Here is a 15,971-nt window from a genome sequence, read left to right on the forward strand (position 1 = left end):
ATATCTGACAATTCCGCCACGATGACGCGTGCAACGAGTAATTTTCTTTAGATCTACGGCCAATTCTTATATGCCTCGATGATCGAGCCAAGGAGGTCAATCCTATCGTCGAAACTCGATCAGAGATATTGAAATCCGAATGATCAAAGATATTGAAATTCGAGAGCAATCAATGGCACTTAGCAGATAATTAACGCGTCGGCGTCCCGGTACGGAAAATAAAATAAAATTGCAATCCTCTCGTGCAGCCGTACGCTGCCACGGTTTTAATCAACGCGGTGCAAATCCTCTCGGCATTGCCTTTTTCACTTTTTACGAACACTCTTCGTTTTGTATTTTCTAACCTTCTTTTTTCTCTCTTCTTGTTTTTTTTTTTTTTTACTTTTTATTCATTTTATTTCATTAGCGGACAGCAGTAGGATTATCCAGGCGGATCCCTCTTTGGTATTACCGAAGCACCGAGAACCTAGAAAATGTTGAAATAACGTCAACCTCAGAGCTGCAGCAGCCGCAGCCCGTGACTATGTGCGGAGAAAATATAACCGAATTTTTCCAATCCCCTCTACAACATGTACACTCAATATAGTTACATAAATATATCTACAGTCACATGCACGATACGCCGTGGATTTTTCTTGAATTCTCATTGGTCGTCGGACTCGGTCGGCAGCAGCAGCAGCAGCAGGGATTTGCAATATACGATTTGCGATTCGCGCAGTGCCAACTATAATACCCAAAGCCTTCCTTTTCTAAGTACAATCGATGCGGCCCTGCCGCAGGAAACGAACGTCATCCCTCGTTCAAGACGGCGCGATATGGTCACACAGAAAAGAAGTAATGGATATAAAGTAATCCGATCATTACTTGGGCATTCTTATTTATGTGTAATTTTTCTCGGCAGTTGATACAACGAAGAAGAAATATACACTTCGTGGGTATAAACGGTGAAATCCGTTTATCCAAATTGGCTGAAGACGTTTCGGTCAATGCAAAAGGTCGAACTTCCTTAGAGCCTAAAAGAAGGAATTGTATGCATGCATTTTATTCCTTACCCTTTGAGGGGAAATTAAGATTAATATGACGGCGGTAAATCGCGATGTTTTTAATTTTTAACCTATTTTTCGATCGATACCGTTAAAGTCAAGGTTAAAACCAAAACCAAAACAGATTTGACAGTTTATACTCGCGAAGCGTATATTTCTTCTTCGGTATTTTTGCAGGTACGTAGTAGAATTGGAAAGATTTCGTTCCTCTATGCTGGGGTGTTCGCGTTGAAGACATAACGCGGGAAACCGCACCTGAAAAGGTCAAATATTTTCACGCCAGGGATGTAAATATGGCGTGGTAAGGTTCATCCCTGCGGGCGCTAGCTGTAGCCCCGCCCATTCGGAGTTACCCTCCGCGTTTCCAGTATTCCTCCCCCGACGAAAAATAAAGGAACACAAACGGCCCGGCACACAATTGCTGAAACATTTTTGACGCGAGAGACAGAGGGTGCAGGATGATGCGGCGGCGACTTCGTCGTGCTCGGGATGGCAGGGAAGCAACGGAGGATTTCGAAGGGTGGGACTCTGAACGAACGTAATTTGCATGATTTTGCATGTTTTAGCGCTCCGCGGTGCAACCGTACCGGCTTTCCCTGTCCGTCTGCGTTTTTCGATCCTTGCTTTTACCACCGTATGGGATATGGATTGTTGCGAGGTAGCGAGGTAACGGCGATAAAGAAGCTTATGCCCCAGAAATTACGAATCGTTTCTCTAACCGGCTCGATCGATACCGTCTTCGCAACGGCTGCGGAAAACGCAAGGGAAAGAGAGTACGGTGCGGAGAAAAAAAAAGATAGCCGCGAGACAAGGTGTAAATTACAGGCTGGTTCAAAAAGTTACCGGACAAGGAGTCAAGAATGGCCGGGTGAATTCGACGCGTTTAAAATGGCTCTCCGCACCCTGGAACCGGGACGTGTGGTCACCGTATCATTTCTGACCGCCGCCGTAAGGCCGGCTCGGCATTCGGGCGGCAACAATGGGCCAATACCGACCGATAATGAGGCGTGCATTGTCGCTAACGCTGCACGATCTCGTACCTACTCTGACGGATCGAGTACGGACACCGGACACTGGTCACCGAACAACGGGGCTCGTACCTACACACATTTCCCGGTATCCACGCGGTTCATTACACCGGTATAATCACGCAAATTACCCGAAGACCGATATCGAATATCGTCCGAATGTCGGTCGGCGTCGTTGCTCGAATTCGAATGTTTTACGTACGTCGTGCTAATCGCAAAGCAGTTTATGTCTTTATCCCTATGTCGTGTCATCTCATTGGTACTTACGAAGTAGGTATATTGGTATTCGTCTTCGCGCATGAACTGACAACCAAGCCAAAGTCGACGTGGCTCTGGTATCCAACGTTCGATGTACACTACCTCGGCCTTATAGCTGTTCGATACACTTGCCGAAATGCTATTTTTCAAATAGTGCCTACCGTCGACCCAGCACTGGCAATGCCATCTTGGCTCGGTACTGTTATAGTTATTTAACACTGTCACGATGATTGCCTTGGCAAACTTTGGTTCACGCATGACCATCGCAGGTTCATCACTTGTAACCAGCTCTGGTACGATCGTGTCATTCGGGGAGTAACCGTGAATGGTTCATCGTTGCCACAGAGACTGGGACAGTAATATTAGTCTTGTACTGAGAGAAATTTTTAGTTCCGATTACCGGTCAGTCCTCAATTATTTTCATTTTTTACCACAATCGAAAAATGTTGTTCTAGGTACAAAATGAAAATTAGTTGCGAAAATTCAATGCTCGTGCAAGAATAAATTGACGTTAAAGCCTTATTTAACTGATTTTGCGTTGCAATTACCGAAAAAGGATCGACAACAGCGCAAAATGGTTAGGCGTACCTCGTTTTTCGTAATCCCAACAATATTCGAACATTTTTTTTTAACGATACCTGTTTTACTGAATTTTTCTAGTTGCTGTAACAAATGAAATTTTTCTCAGTGTGGCACGAGCGTTCAACCGACATTGGTCCAGTCGTGGAATCCTGCTTGGGGTGCTTAGCTGAGAAAACGTTTTGCAACTCGCGCAACGTTGAATAGTGCAAAAATTTCGATCTCGCGATTAGATCGTCCGGTTTTAACCGCGTCAATGGGCAACGAGTCTTACGGAAAGTGTAGGTATACCACTCGCTCGCGTCTAAGCTCGCGGTAGATGAAGATAAGTCAGGATTTTCCACATTGTCGAAGTTAACTTGGGGCGTAATCTTGGGGTGAGATCGAAGATCGAGTCGAAGATAGGTGAAGATGGCGCGGGCGCTAGTCGCTGACCGTCGCACCCACACGACTATAACCAAGCATTTTCGAAATTGGCTCTGGTCGGTCCGCCGCTGCACTTTGGGTTGAAATATTTATTTAGCCGAGGGTAGGGAGAACAATCCTTGCGGATTCCGGCGAGTAATTTATTGTTCTACAAGCCGATTATGCGGCTTAAAATTCAATGGTACCCCTCTGCTTTTCTCGGCCCATGGACAGCGGGAACCAACAGGCACTGCGGCGTGACGTGCACTAATTTCTCCGCATCACAAACACGTCGATTCTCTGTCAACAACTTGTCCGACCGACCCGCAGGTGTCCTCGACCGCCACCAATGCAAGCGATTAGTACCGCACTTGCCGCTCTGATTCATCTTCTTATCATTCGGAGACGTTATTGATCCGGGTCCTTGGGCACATCCGTAAAGCCGGTTTTTAAACATTCTCAACATATCGATTAGTTTAGGGTTTGTAGCACAAATTCGAATATTCATTTACTGACGATATATATATATCGTCATATATTATATAATAATATATAATAATGATATTTATTAACGAATAATTAAATGACGTACAGAAATTTTAGCGAGGTTTCGCGACGACTATCTATAACGTATTTTGATTGACTATGCCGATAATAACTATTCCTATGAGGTTGCAAAGCGCACAGCATCTTCTTTAAAAAATAGTCAACATAACTACGTGCAATAATCAAATAAACTATACGAATCGTTGAGTCATCAATTGCCAATAATTAATTGTTTGCACCAGATTTGAATATATAAGTGGGATTCTCATTTATTTATTATATTTGCACGGGAAAAATTGTTGTTACATTGACTACTTTAGGGATTGATGCATTTTTGCTGATGAAATTACTAGATTTTTTGATAGTACAACTTCTCCGTACGTTACCTCGATTTTTCTGGATATTCTAACAAGAAGTGGAACACCAATTTTTGTGCCGTGTAAAAAGTTAAATTGAAAGAAAGTCAATAATTAAGGTGATCGGTATAATTTGATTCTGGCCATTGACGGTTTGTTTCCGAGTGAATGTTTGATCATTCCACTGATTGATATTCAACGCAACGTACTAAACAGTATACGTATGAAATCGTGAACTACAGCGTATAGTTGAATCTACGTTATATGCTTCCAGCTATCTGCCAAGGACGATGCAACGTAAATGAGCTGCAGCAGTTGATAAAGTTTCTGCTAAAAACAAGTGTGCAATTAATTTGCAGGAGAGCTGATTGAAAGAAAGAAAGAAAGAAAGAAAGAAATAAAGCATAAAGAAAGAGATTCGATCCCGGTTGGATGCAGCGGGGCTTTGAAGGGCGAGGGAGGGGGAGGCTGACATCGCAGAAGTGGCGAAGACCGCGTCTCGTGAGGTGGTTTTGGTGCCATGGGGAGCTCGGCGGCATCTCGAATGATTAGAGGCCGGTGTGGAACGCCATTGCGCGAGCATACAACGCATCTCGAGTGTTCGCAGATGCCTGCGCGAGACACACCGATACCTATCAAAGCCGGCCTGAAGAGGTGCGAGGAGAGAGGGGAGAGAGAGAGAGAGAAGCAGAAAGAGCGCGAGGAGAAAAAACACGGAGAACAAGCGAGATGAAAACAGGCGTGGAGATGCTGCGAGAAGGAGATGGCGCGGCGGAGGATGAAATAGGCGGTGGAAAGATGAAGAGGAGAAGGTGGAGGAGGTGGAGGAGGATGAGGAGGGGGAGGAGGGGGAGGAGAGGCTCTCAGCGCGAAGCGGACAGGATAAATAAACCCGGTGCGCCGCCCTCTCATCTTGTAGACTTCTATTTCGCCGATGCGCCGCTGCAAGTCATCCTCTCTTCCCTCTTCGGCCTGCCTGCATCTACGGCTTCTATCCTCAGCTGCAGGTCACGGTCCGCGGACTCCCAGCTTCGGCGATTCTACCACTGACGCTGCGAAGAATCTTGCAAGCGAAAAATGAACGATGGCCGCTCACGGGATACCGAATAATACGCAAATCGTGGGCCTAATTTAATCCAGAGATCACAGATATTTAACAAATGAACGGAAAGAAAAGAATTTTTTTAAGATTTGTCACGAGGGTAAATAACGTTGTTGTGTCGGTTTCGATTACAGGGACGATCGATAATTGACGGTCTTGATTTACTTTTTAAAGAAGTGATTTTTTAATCAGGCAGAATTAGGTAAAGCTTTAATCCACTTCTTATTTTATACTCGTAAGGCTTTTAGATTCGGGCATATGTGAGGAATACCTTAGTCGACTTCACAAGTATGAACGGACATTTTGAAAAGTTATCTTGTTTTCAATCAGACGTATGTTGGATATAATTTATGCACCTACCCCCCGAATTTCAGCAACGCGTCCAACGGCTTGTAAGATGAAATAATATTCCCCCTCTGTTATTTTGATGAAGCTACGGAACATGGCTTTTAATTAAAAGACAAACCGGCGGTGACTGTGATTTCTCAGTAAGCAGCAACGCTGCAGGCAGAGTGCCGGTGCGGTGGGGCTTAAAGCGGATTGCCAACCAATTATCTGCTTCGATATGATCTGTTCCGTGCACCGACTAGCCGGGCAAAAAGCCCCGGAACGTCGGGCAGGGCGCTAAGCCCTCGGAAATACATGCCCAAGGGAAATATACATCAAGTCCGTGTAGTAGCTGCTGCAAACGAGGAATATACCTACCGCACAGGGTTGAGTTCGGTTATTTTCTACGCCCCGCACGGATCACGAAGCTTTCTCTCTCTCTCAACTTCCATCGTTACGTTTTTGGGACTTGTACGATCGTCGCAGGGTCAACGCAGTTTCCGCGTGCCTGTCGCTGCCAGTTCTGGGATGCTGCTGGATGGGAGAGCCGTGTAAAGACTCGTGAAAGCTTCCGGAGGGAGAAGCGAACGGAGGGGACAAATTGCCGTGAAAACCCACCTCGAACCATGACTGTAATACTCCGCGGGGATGAGGGCACCTTCCATATCCTGCTGCGATGTCAAACATTTAACACGGGACTCGGCCATCCACCAGAAGAAGCGGAACGCGAAACTTGGCGGACGACGAGCGGTAAGTGTACATTATTACATCGTGTATATATAGATATATAACGCCGATCTGGATGATCGAACAGCGCTAAATACACTCACTCGACTCGGCGGCCTATCATTCCACGCTATCGAATCTGAAGAATCACTCGATAACGAGAGAGAAAGAGAGAGAGAGAGAGAGAGAGAGAGAGAAACGAGAAAACGAATCACTCTTCTCTACAGTACTCGAGCTTTCCCACGTTTCATTCCGAAGCCAGTTTGCTACGTTCCATTACGTTCCTGGGAATCCACTGACAATCATCCAACACCTCCGTGCATAAATCGGGAATAATAACCAGAGTCACTGGTTTTGACCTTTCGCTCTGATACCTAGTTGAGGCATTTTGTTTCCACAGGGTTCGCAATATTGATGTCGCAACTTTGTGTCTTTGGGAAAAGACGTGACGAATACAACATTTTCCCTGCATGATCCAACGATAATAATGCACGATGAAATTGAGTCGGGGCAATTAAACAACAGCACCGAGTTACGATAACAAGATGAATTTTCAGGCGTTGGTATAAATATTGTGATGTAGAGTAATTACAAAGGAAGTGCCGGGGGCGAGGTGGGCATGGCTAATTTATTATTATACTTGCCTGGCGAATTACGGATCGTCGCCGCGTCGCGAAGCTCGCAAGCTGCAGCGCCAACGACACCCTTCGCTGGCCCAGAGTCGCGATGGTTTTACGGCGAGAGTCGGGGAAACGTCGCCGAGCGAGGCGAGCCTAACCAAGTGTCTACCTATATTCTATCTCTCGCCAACCATTAGTCGCGCGCTGCAAATTGAGTGAAGCCAGCCAGGCTACGCGCCTGATTCCATTAAAGACATCAAACGGACAAAAATTACATCAACCCGCCCCGTCGCCCTCTACTTGACGCCGCCACGCTGCAGCTTCACAGATAACAGTGTGGAACACACGCGTAAACGTGTAAACGCATCCCCCTCCCCCTCCCCCTCCCCCTTTCACACCCTTCATCCTCTTCCTCCTTTCACCTCACACTCGACACGCGGTAACACGCGGACAGGTGAATATGTCTCTTACGCTCGGACAAACCCGCATTTCCGCTATAGGAATTCACCTTCTGATCGATCGTTCTGCATTCTTCGTTCCTGAGGGATGGCTTTTTTTTTTAAACGAAAAAAAAAAAACGTCTTATTTCTTCACGCTAGATAAAATGTAGGTTCGACGATTCGGAAGTCGTTCAGCGATGCCTTCCGATGAACGGTATCGAAGTACAAAGTAACGGGTCGTGAAGGTAACTGGAAAAATTAAAATTCAAAACTGTCCAGAACTGAGATTCGATTTCTTCCAATCTTCAGTTTACGACGAGAATCATACACGGGCAGAGTACGAAATTTATTCCGAATATTAAAGGTGACAATTAACTTTCGTTTCTTTGCACAGACATTACGATTTGCAACAAGAAAAAAAAACACACTCGCCGTTACGGAAACCACAACCATGATATTGAAACATTAAAGTATTTTCACGTATTTTCTTTATTTTTTTCTTATAAGCAATTTCAAAATCCCTAGCAAGTTTTATGTTCACAAATAATTTCATTGACGTTCTCAGACCATAGAACTTTTCTGTGCTTGGATATTTTGGGAATTATTAATACAATGCGTACCTAGAAAAAAAAAAAAAAAAACAACAAGAACTCGTGCATTTGGAAAACGCATTCACCGCAACCGTGCGGACGGCGGACTAATTGTCCCTTCATAATTTCGTTATTGTGCATACACTAGCATCAGTTTGACAATTTCATCAACACCGTTTATACCTATGCAACCGTAGTATATACACGTATATATGGTGTACCCAGTGTACCAGTAAGTACCCTGAGGGTAGCGGCGAAGCGAGGGTTGAGAGCGGCGTTCGTGGGTGTTGGGTAGATGGAAGGGGGGACGGAGGCGACAACGTTTTGACACAATTTGCCGGCTGACAGTCTGTACCAGGACGCAGCGAAAAGCTCGTGAAATTAAATTTCCAGCGCTTTATTTGATCATATTTTGCATCGGCTTTGACGCCGGTCTCATAGGGCGTGCTTTTAAAATATATTAACAGCATCCGATAAGAGCTTATCAAATCCAAGGCATCGTTCATATTTTTTATAATTCTGTACCTACGTTCTTTGCTCGCCGTAAGTCAATTGAAAATTCGTGTAATAGAATTTGAAAATATTTATTGTTCCTCGTTCGGAACACACTAATTATTTAATTTCACTGTGTAGTTTTATTCACGTCTTAACGAGTACTTTCCGTATATCGCACAGTTGGGCTGAATATTTTCCAACGGTAAATGGAAATATTTCAATGCAAACAGAGTTCGAGTCTGGTTTAATTAATACAAGCTGCCACCGGTGGGTTCGAAGTAACAAACAATAAACGAACAAGTAATTGCGGGGAAAAATGGCCGATACCCTGATATCGGGAAATTTTTTGCCGCAGGTTCGTCCAAAAGTTCTTCGCGTTTCGTTGGCAGGAGTATGATATTTTATTCATAACTCGTAGAAACGGCGCGCGCGTCTCGAGCAAAGCGACGCCCCGCGGGCGTCGCGAGGGTGGCCGACCACCCCCTGTACCATCCGTATCTAGCGCACGGATACCTGTGTACGTCTGTATTTCTCTGTGTACGAACCAACAGGGGAGTGTGTGTATAAACCGATATTCCCTCGTATATATACACGAAATTTACAGACAAGGTAGAGAAGACAGAGGAACAGAGAACACGGTGGTAGTAAAATGTTCCTGCTGCTTTGTACACATTTGCATACCGCGTTCGCGTTCGCGTGTGAATCGACGCGTGAAATTCACCCAACCCCCAACCCCCAACCCCCGAACGCCGTCCCGCGATGCCCGAGGGGCTAGAGAACTCCTCATGAAATATTCCGCCGGCAGCAAACGCTTCATATTTTTGCCGTTTCTGTCCCCGATATCAACCTCTCCCTCCGCCTCAGCCGAGTGCCTGTCAACGACGAGTTTTCTCTACACCGCGCCCTCGATCGTGGCGTCCGAAATGAGAATGGGAGGGTCGAGGTCGACGCGGCGGCAAAGTTTATCGCGAAAGACGATGATCACAGGTAACCGTACGTTGAATGCGAAGCGCAATTTCCTTGCAAAGACCGGTATTGGGATACCGCCAGGCGACGGTACCAACCGCGAAGTTGTTCGCGAGGAAGCGTCTTCCGCTAGGAAAGGAACTCCCTAACGAGCAACCGGGTACCGGGAGCATCCAGAGCCGGAAATAATTAAATACCCCTGCCCGAGTGGTTCCATTGTTCCGTCACAGGTTAGCTTCGCCCCTCCTCGACAATGAATGCCCATTGAGTCGAGTTGTTCGGTTGTTCAGTTTCGCTTGCGATACAGTCGACTATCCTACTCTCCGAAAGTCTCTCCCCCTTCGGCCCCTACCTCGATTCCTCCGGATTCGCCCTGGCGCATGTCGTTTATTGGGCCAACACACACACGCGACAAATTTGTCCCGGCATTGTGAGCCCGCGGGGGCTGGGGAACCGATAAGAATACCTTAACGAATAACGATTAGTCAGGCCTACCAGGATCAAGATTTCCGTATTGTAAGAGTCACGTGCCGCTCGGTGAACGTCTCTTTCGAATTCTACCCCGCGCCAATTTTCATGGGACGATGAAGACTCGATGAACGCGCGGCTTTTTATCGTCTATAACGATATACGGGTGGAAACTGGCCAAAGTATAGACGAAGCAATCTGATACTCGTTCCACATTTCGAGGTTAATATTTTTTAAGGGAAATTTCTCTCGGACTTGGCGTACGGTGCGGAAAATTTTGAATGAATAATTTCGGCCATGTGCAATTAGATACCAGCACAAGTTGATGGTTTGGAAAGATTTTTAGTTCTTACAAAGAACTTTCAACCAATGAACCGACGAACAAAAAGAGACTACGAAACATACCTGACCTTTATCCAAATGATAAACTTGAATTTGAAAATATCAAACTTCTTAGAACCTCTACTTGAGATGAGACGATGAATGGCGGGGTAAATGTACCGGATTTGGTAATCCCTGGTGTATCAGTTGTGGTCATATTAATGAGGCATAATCGGAGATTATTACTACGTGTGATAAGACGTGCTTCGATCTACGTGAACGCTAATTTTCAAACAATCAACTGTTCCAAGTGTCAAAACTTATATCCCAAATTTGCAGCCAATGTCGAATTTCAGTCATGACATTAAAAAAGTCAAATGACGAATACCTATAGAATTTTACAAGGATTTGGCACAATGGATACGGTGACCATAAATCGTGCATCCACCCTGTCCGTATCATTTCTCTCCGATGTTTTTTGTATTCTCTCTTGGGATCAAGTCAACAAATTAGATACTGCTCTCCACTGTAATTTGAAATAAGAAAAATTCCATTCACGCCACTTGGAGATCATTGAAATTCGAAAACCTTGCAATCGGCAACAAAGGTCTAAACGGGGGTGAGCGTGCACGGACAGTACGGGATGTCGAATTACTTTGGAGCACCAGCAGCACCAGCAGCACCAGCAGCATCAGCGTAGCCGGCAGCTTTACCAGACGTGTGCCAAGGTCTTCTCTTTCACGCTGCAGCGTATAAGCGAGCCTTCGTCCCGGTCCGTGGATCCATAATACGCATCATCCAACGTATCGCACGGCTCACGATACATCGACGCGTTGTACAGAATGAATCCGCGGATTACCAGTTATACACAGTGTATGGGATTTGGGGATATGTTCGTGGGGCTTGGCACCCGGGTTCTCGAACCCCACCGACGGCCAACGGAGTGCGGAGGAGAGTTGATTACAGGAGTACGGAAGAAGCCATCCCGCGCTGACTCCCCGGGGAACCCGGTTCAGACTCGGTCGTTTAGCTTGGCGCGATTCACCGGCTTACGTCCGGGGCGGCGGTCGGATTACCAGAGAAAATCAAATCAGAACGATGTGATATTTAGACGGATCAGTCGTTTCGATCCAAAAATCAAAAGGTTGCTCCTAATTCTTTCTTTATCGGAGTTCCGAACGCTCGCCCACCTCTTCGTGCGTTCGTTTGTCTTCCGTCTCGTTCCGTATCCACTTTTCCCCGTCTCCGCGGTGATTTTTGCAAGAACCAACTCGTATATAATAAGGTATGCATAACTATAATCGGTGTTTTGAGGCGAGCGTGAAGTTCAGTCTTCCACGTTAGTCCGAGGCATTTTGTTATACCTATGAATATTCGGTTATAACCTATGACTAAGAGCAGCGTGTCTTATAATACGTTGAAAAATTTCGTGGCCGTAGAGCTCTCGGTTGTATCACAGTTTACAATCTCCAGATCGAGATTCAAGACAAGGTCGTAGGTGGTTGTACCATTAACGTAATTACAAACAAGTTAAGTCACGGCTGCCGGAATCTCGCGGCAACAATCGCGAACGAACAGTACAAGAGGAGTGATTTTGGCCCTGGTATGAAAAAGGAATCGTCCGGTCGTCTCCAACCGCAGCCTAATTCGTGAACGCCAACCGTTGGGAAATAACAGAGCTTCGCGTGTCCGCGGCATTTCGATCAAGACTTCACGCTGTTATACATCAGTCATCATTATGTTTGGCAGTATTTGTTCAACAGCCGTTATCCAACGAACATCGCTGGTATCGCGGGCTCTGGGTGGTGGCTCGAGGCAGCCTGCAGGGGTGGAAAAAGGGTGGCATGGAAACCGTCAATATCGCCGTACAACCAGGGATGCCGGGGTTCTTGGTAGGCGAGAAACAACGGAATGAACGTAGCGCTGGTATCTCCATAATAAGCCGAATGACTTGCACTACCACGTTGGAACACATTAGTGGTATTTGCATTTAATTGTCGGTTGTTTGTTTGACGCGTATATACGGGGGTCCGGTTAAACGGGTATAAGCAGGGACGAGAAGTAAAGGACATTATTCTACCGTTGGTTTGACCAAACGGTCACACCATATGTCGCTGCTCTAACAATCTCTATTTCTACGTCATTTTTCATTTTTACCGTTTCGCATTCGTTTCGTCCGCCTACTCGCCGCTTCTTTGCACCGCCTTCGTCACATCTTCACTCATTGTTGAAACCTGACGTGGATGGTTTTAATTGAGGAAGTTTATAGCCGGTTTCGGTAGATGGATCGAACCCGAGTCTAATTACACTCGGTTTGCCGTCTGAGCCGAAGAGAGATGACTAAGAACAACGCAGACCGAGCAAGGACTAAATTTGCATCATATAAGGGTCATGCGGTTGGATGGACTGAAAGAATGACCAAAAATAATCGATTAGTTTTCCCCGATTAATCGAGTATAATCGATTATTTTTCAAGCTCGATTATTCATCCTCACAATCGGTTTTTGTTTTTTATTCGCGTGAACGATGCGATACAATATCAATTTATGTGATTAAAGTATCAATTATTATGATTGTCTTACTTACTAAGTACCTATTTGGTATAATAATTGAAAGATAAATGAATCATTTTCACCCGAAATTGAAAAATATTCTTAATGAAACTATAAATTATCAAAAAGCCTTTGCATTATTAAGACTACATACTGAAATTTACGAAATTTTTGTTTCACATTCACCGTTTCAAAAAAAAATACATAATAATCGATCGATCAACTTTGACCGATTCAATCGAGTCGTGTTCGATTATTTTTTTGAACTCGATTCAAAAATGCGTCGATTATTTTTCGATCACAATTAGTAGCAATCGCTGTGTGACAGAGGAGAACCCGAGCTGTAAGAATAGGATCAAACCTCTTCTTCTACAAAGATTTTGCTTGTTGTTGTCTTCTCTTCTTTGTAAGGTAACCTTCCCTGATCGGACGCGACTCTTCATTCGGTTCATTGAGATTCATCTCGCGAACCGGCGGGTCAGACTTTCGGCGTTTCTTCGCTCGCTACCCTTCGCACAGCAGACTTTATATACTGATACAATGATCTATCCTATCACAATTTAGAATCAAAAGAAACACCGGCAAGATGCGGCGCGGCGGCGAAAAGAGCGGCGAGGGGAGGAATTCAGAGGAGATGAGCGGAGAAGGGAGGGAGGAAGGGATGGATCCCACCTCCTCACAAGCCTCCTTTGCTCACGCCGATCGATGCTTTCGCAGGTCAGCTTCAAAGCGCCGCTGACCCCCGCTAGTCATTTAGATACAGATCATTCTCAAGAGAAGGCCGAAGGGAACGTGAAGATCCAAGGAGACCGGCATATGCTGTTCCCGACCACAGGCGTGTGTGTTTCGGTGTATTTATTTACAGTCGATTCTCGCCGTATCAATGTCGTGAAAACTGATGATACTGTTTTTCCCTCCTCCTTACCTACTGAGTGAATTTCACTGTATCCTTATAACTTTTAAATCCATCGAGTGAATGCAGGCTTGATCGAAAACTCAAGTTTTCACCGAGGTTTCTCATGTGATTTTCAAGCTTTGTAAGCTGCTAAGGACATGCTTTTGGGGAGATTACCAAGTAATAATTTACCACTCAACAGTGTATTACTGGTCCCTGACACCTGCCATAACTTGAATTTCCGACCAAACCTGATCGATCGAATATCGCGGCAATGTAATTGGAAAGGAGATCTGAAATTCGTTTCCAATTGTGTGAGGAAACAATATCCCTTTATTGAATTTTCAATCGCATTAAATACGGACGTATAATATAATATGGCTGCGAACAGGTTTCACATTTCAAGTGTTACCGAACGAAAGTGTTTTCAATTACTGATTGTGACACAAGCTGTTCGCTATTTGGTTCATGATACATAAACTCGCATACGAGTGAATGAAATTGACGAACTTTCCTGTGTCGTATTGAAAAAAACTTGAAAATCGCTTAAAAATCGTCAATGGATTCAAGCGGAATGGTTTTTTTTTTTCTTTTTCACGGCCAAGTCCCGAGGCGATATCGATACCAACGCTAACCAGTTGTTCGAGAAGTCTCAGCGCCGTTTCGAATCATTATAGTATACCTTCGAAACTCAATCCCGCCTGTTCGTCCCTCAGGAGATCGAGGCGAGTATTCGAAGCTGAGAACTCGCGCAGCGGAGGGTCGGTTACATTATAGCCTATACGCACGTACCCTGAGCATGCCTGTAGCTCAAACAGCCTGGATCAGAAACTGGCGAGAGGTGGAGAGAGAGGCCTAACCGAATCCACTGCCGCCCCTCTCCGCGCCGCTCCACCCCCGCCTTTCAGACACCCCTCCGAGCGACCAATCCCAAGCAAAGTTTGTTACACAACTCGCTGGGAACTTCGGAAAATGGCCTGCCGCATCAACCAACCTCTTCTTGCTCGACAGTTTTCGACGAGAGACTTTTTGCTATTAACTTTTCTTTTATCTTTTTTTTTTGTATTCTACTCAGAATTTTACACGAACGGATATATATTTATTTTCAGATTTACTCAATTTATAAGCTCTGAGTTGCATGTATATGGTTTTACGGTATACAGGTCAATTATTTGCAACACCTATAATTCGAATACAGAGAATTTGATAATATATAACGTTATGATTGTAGGAAATTTTGCATGCGATTCATTCCCAAAATCCTGCACGTGAATATTGATCATTAAGAAATAGTAAAAGTTTGAAGCCTGTTTCAGTGAATTTTTGCGCTTTTTCAGGTGGAAGGATTTACTGAACGTGAATACCATGCAGCGCGATTTTGTTCTCTGGAAGGACTTGGACAATCGAGATAAAAAGTCTACATTAGGCAACCCCTTGGGTTGTTTTCGCCCCAAAGGAATGGTGAGCATTATCGAACCTCCATTTAATTTCTACGTAATATTAGGATCGCGTTATTATTTCTACCTCTGCTATGGCTTATAATAACGATAATATTGTATTAAGTCATCCGTCATGATTAGAAGCATTTAGTTCATTGTGTTCATCCGCTTTCGCTGTAAACATAAGCGGAGTGTGTTACGTGTACGTATACGCGTACTTGGGTCTCTATGTTGGATTTAACTACTGCGTGACTCGAGTAATTACAACTTTCCTGTGACAGAGAACTTCCCTGAACTCTCTGAGATAAGTGAGGTTCAATTTAGGCGAGCTTTGGTATCCCGGAAAAAAAAACTTCAAATAATTACGCTGCCATGATAATACAGACCGGTGAGCAAGTACAACAAACCAAGTCGACGCTGAGTACCAGCGATCTTTTCTTCCTGTACACACACTTCCTTTTTCAGTTATTAAGATTCGTCCGAGCTCGGCGCTCGATTTACTTTCTCCTAAAATGCCGCGCGCTTATATTTCGTCCAACTGTATTAGAGGAAAAAAGAAAGTAATGATTGAAAGGACCGACTGGCCACAGGTGATGCCACTCGAGAAAGAATACCCATTGTATGATTGATCCCACGCCGTCTCGAATGAAATAAGAACCAAATTATGTACGCAATCACAGCTCCTCTGATGGAAAAACAACCAGGCTGCGAGCCCTATTTGTTTTGATATAGCCGGAATCTCGACTTTGTTCTTTTAATCGTCTTAGATGTATTTCCAATGCTTTTATAATATATTGGTAAGAAATCTATTCTTA

The 15,971-nt window shown here is 44.8% G+C and overlaps 1 long non-coding RNA gene across 1 annotated transcript in view; it reads left to right on the forward strand.

Moving 5' to 3' along the window:
• The window catches only part of LOC124307307 (uncharacterized), a 79,790-nt gene extending 64,618 nt beyond the window's left edge, over positions 1-15,172 (forward strand). Inside the window, exon 3 of the long non-coding RNA XR_006908777.1 lies at positions 15,055-15,172. This is a non-coding gene — a long non-coding RNA (uncharacterized LOC124307307). The remainder of the gene's footprint in view (positions 1-15,054) is intronic.
• Positions 15,173-15,971: the final 799 nt, after the last annotated feature.

The sequence above is a fragment of the Neodiprion virginianus genome, chromosome 6, assembly GCF_021901495.1.
Source record: "Neodiprion virginianus isolate iyNeoVirg1 chromosome 6, iyNeoVirg1.1, whole genome shotgun sequence".
NCBI classification, from domain to species: Eukaryota; Metazoa; Arthropoda; class Insecta; order Hymenoptera; family Diprionidae; genus Neodiprion; species Neodiprion virginianus.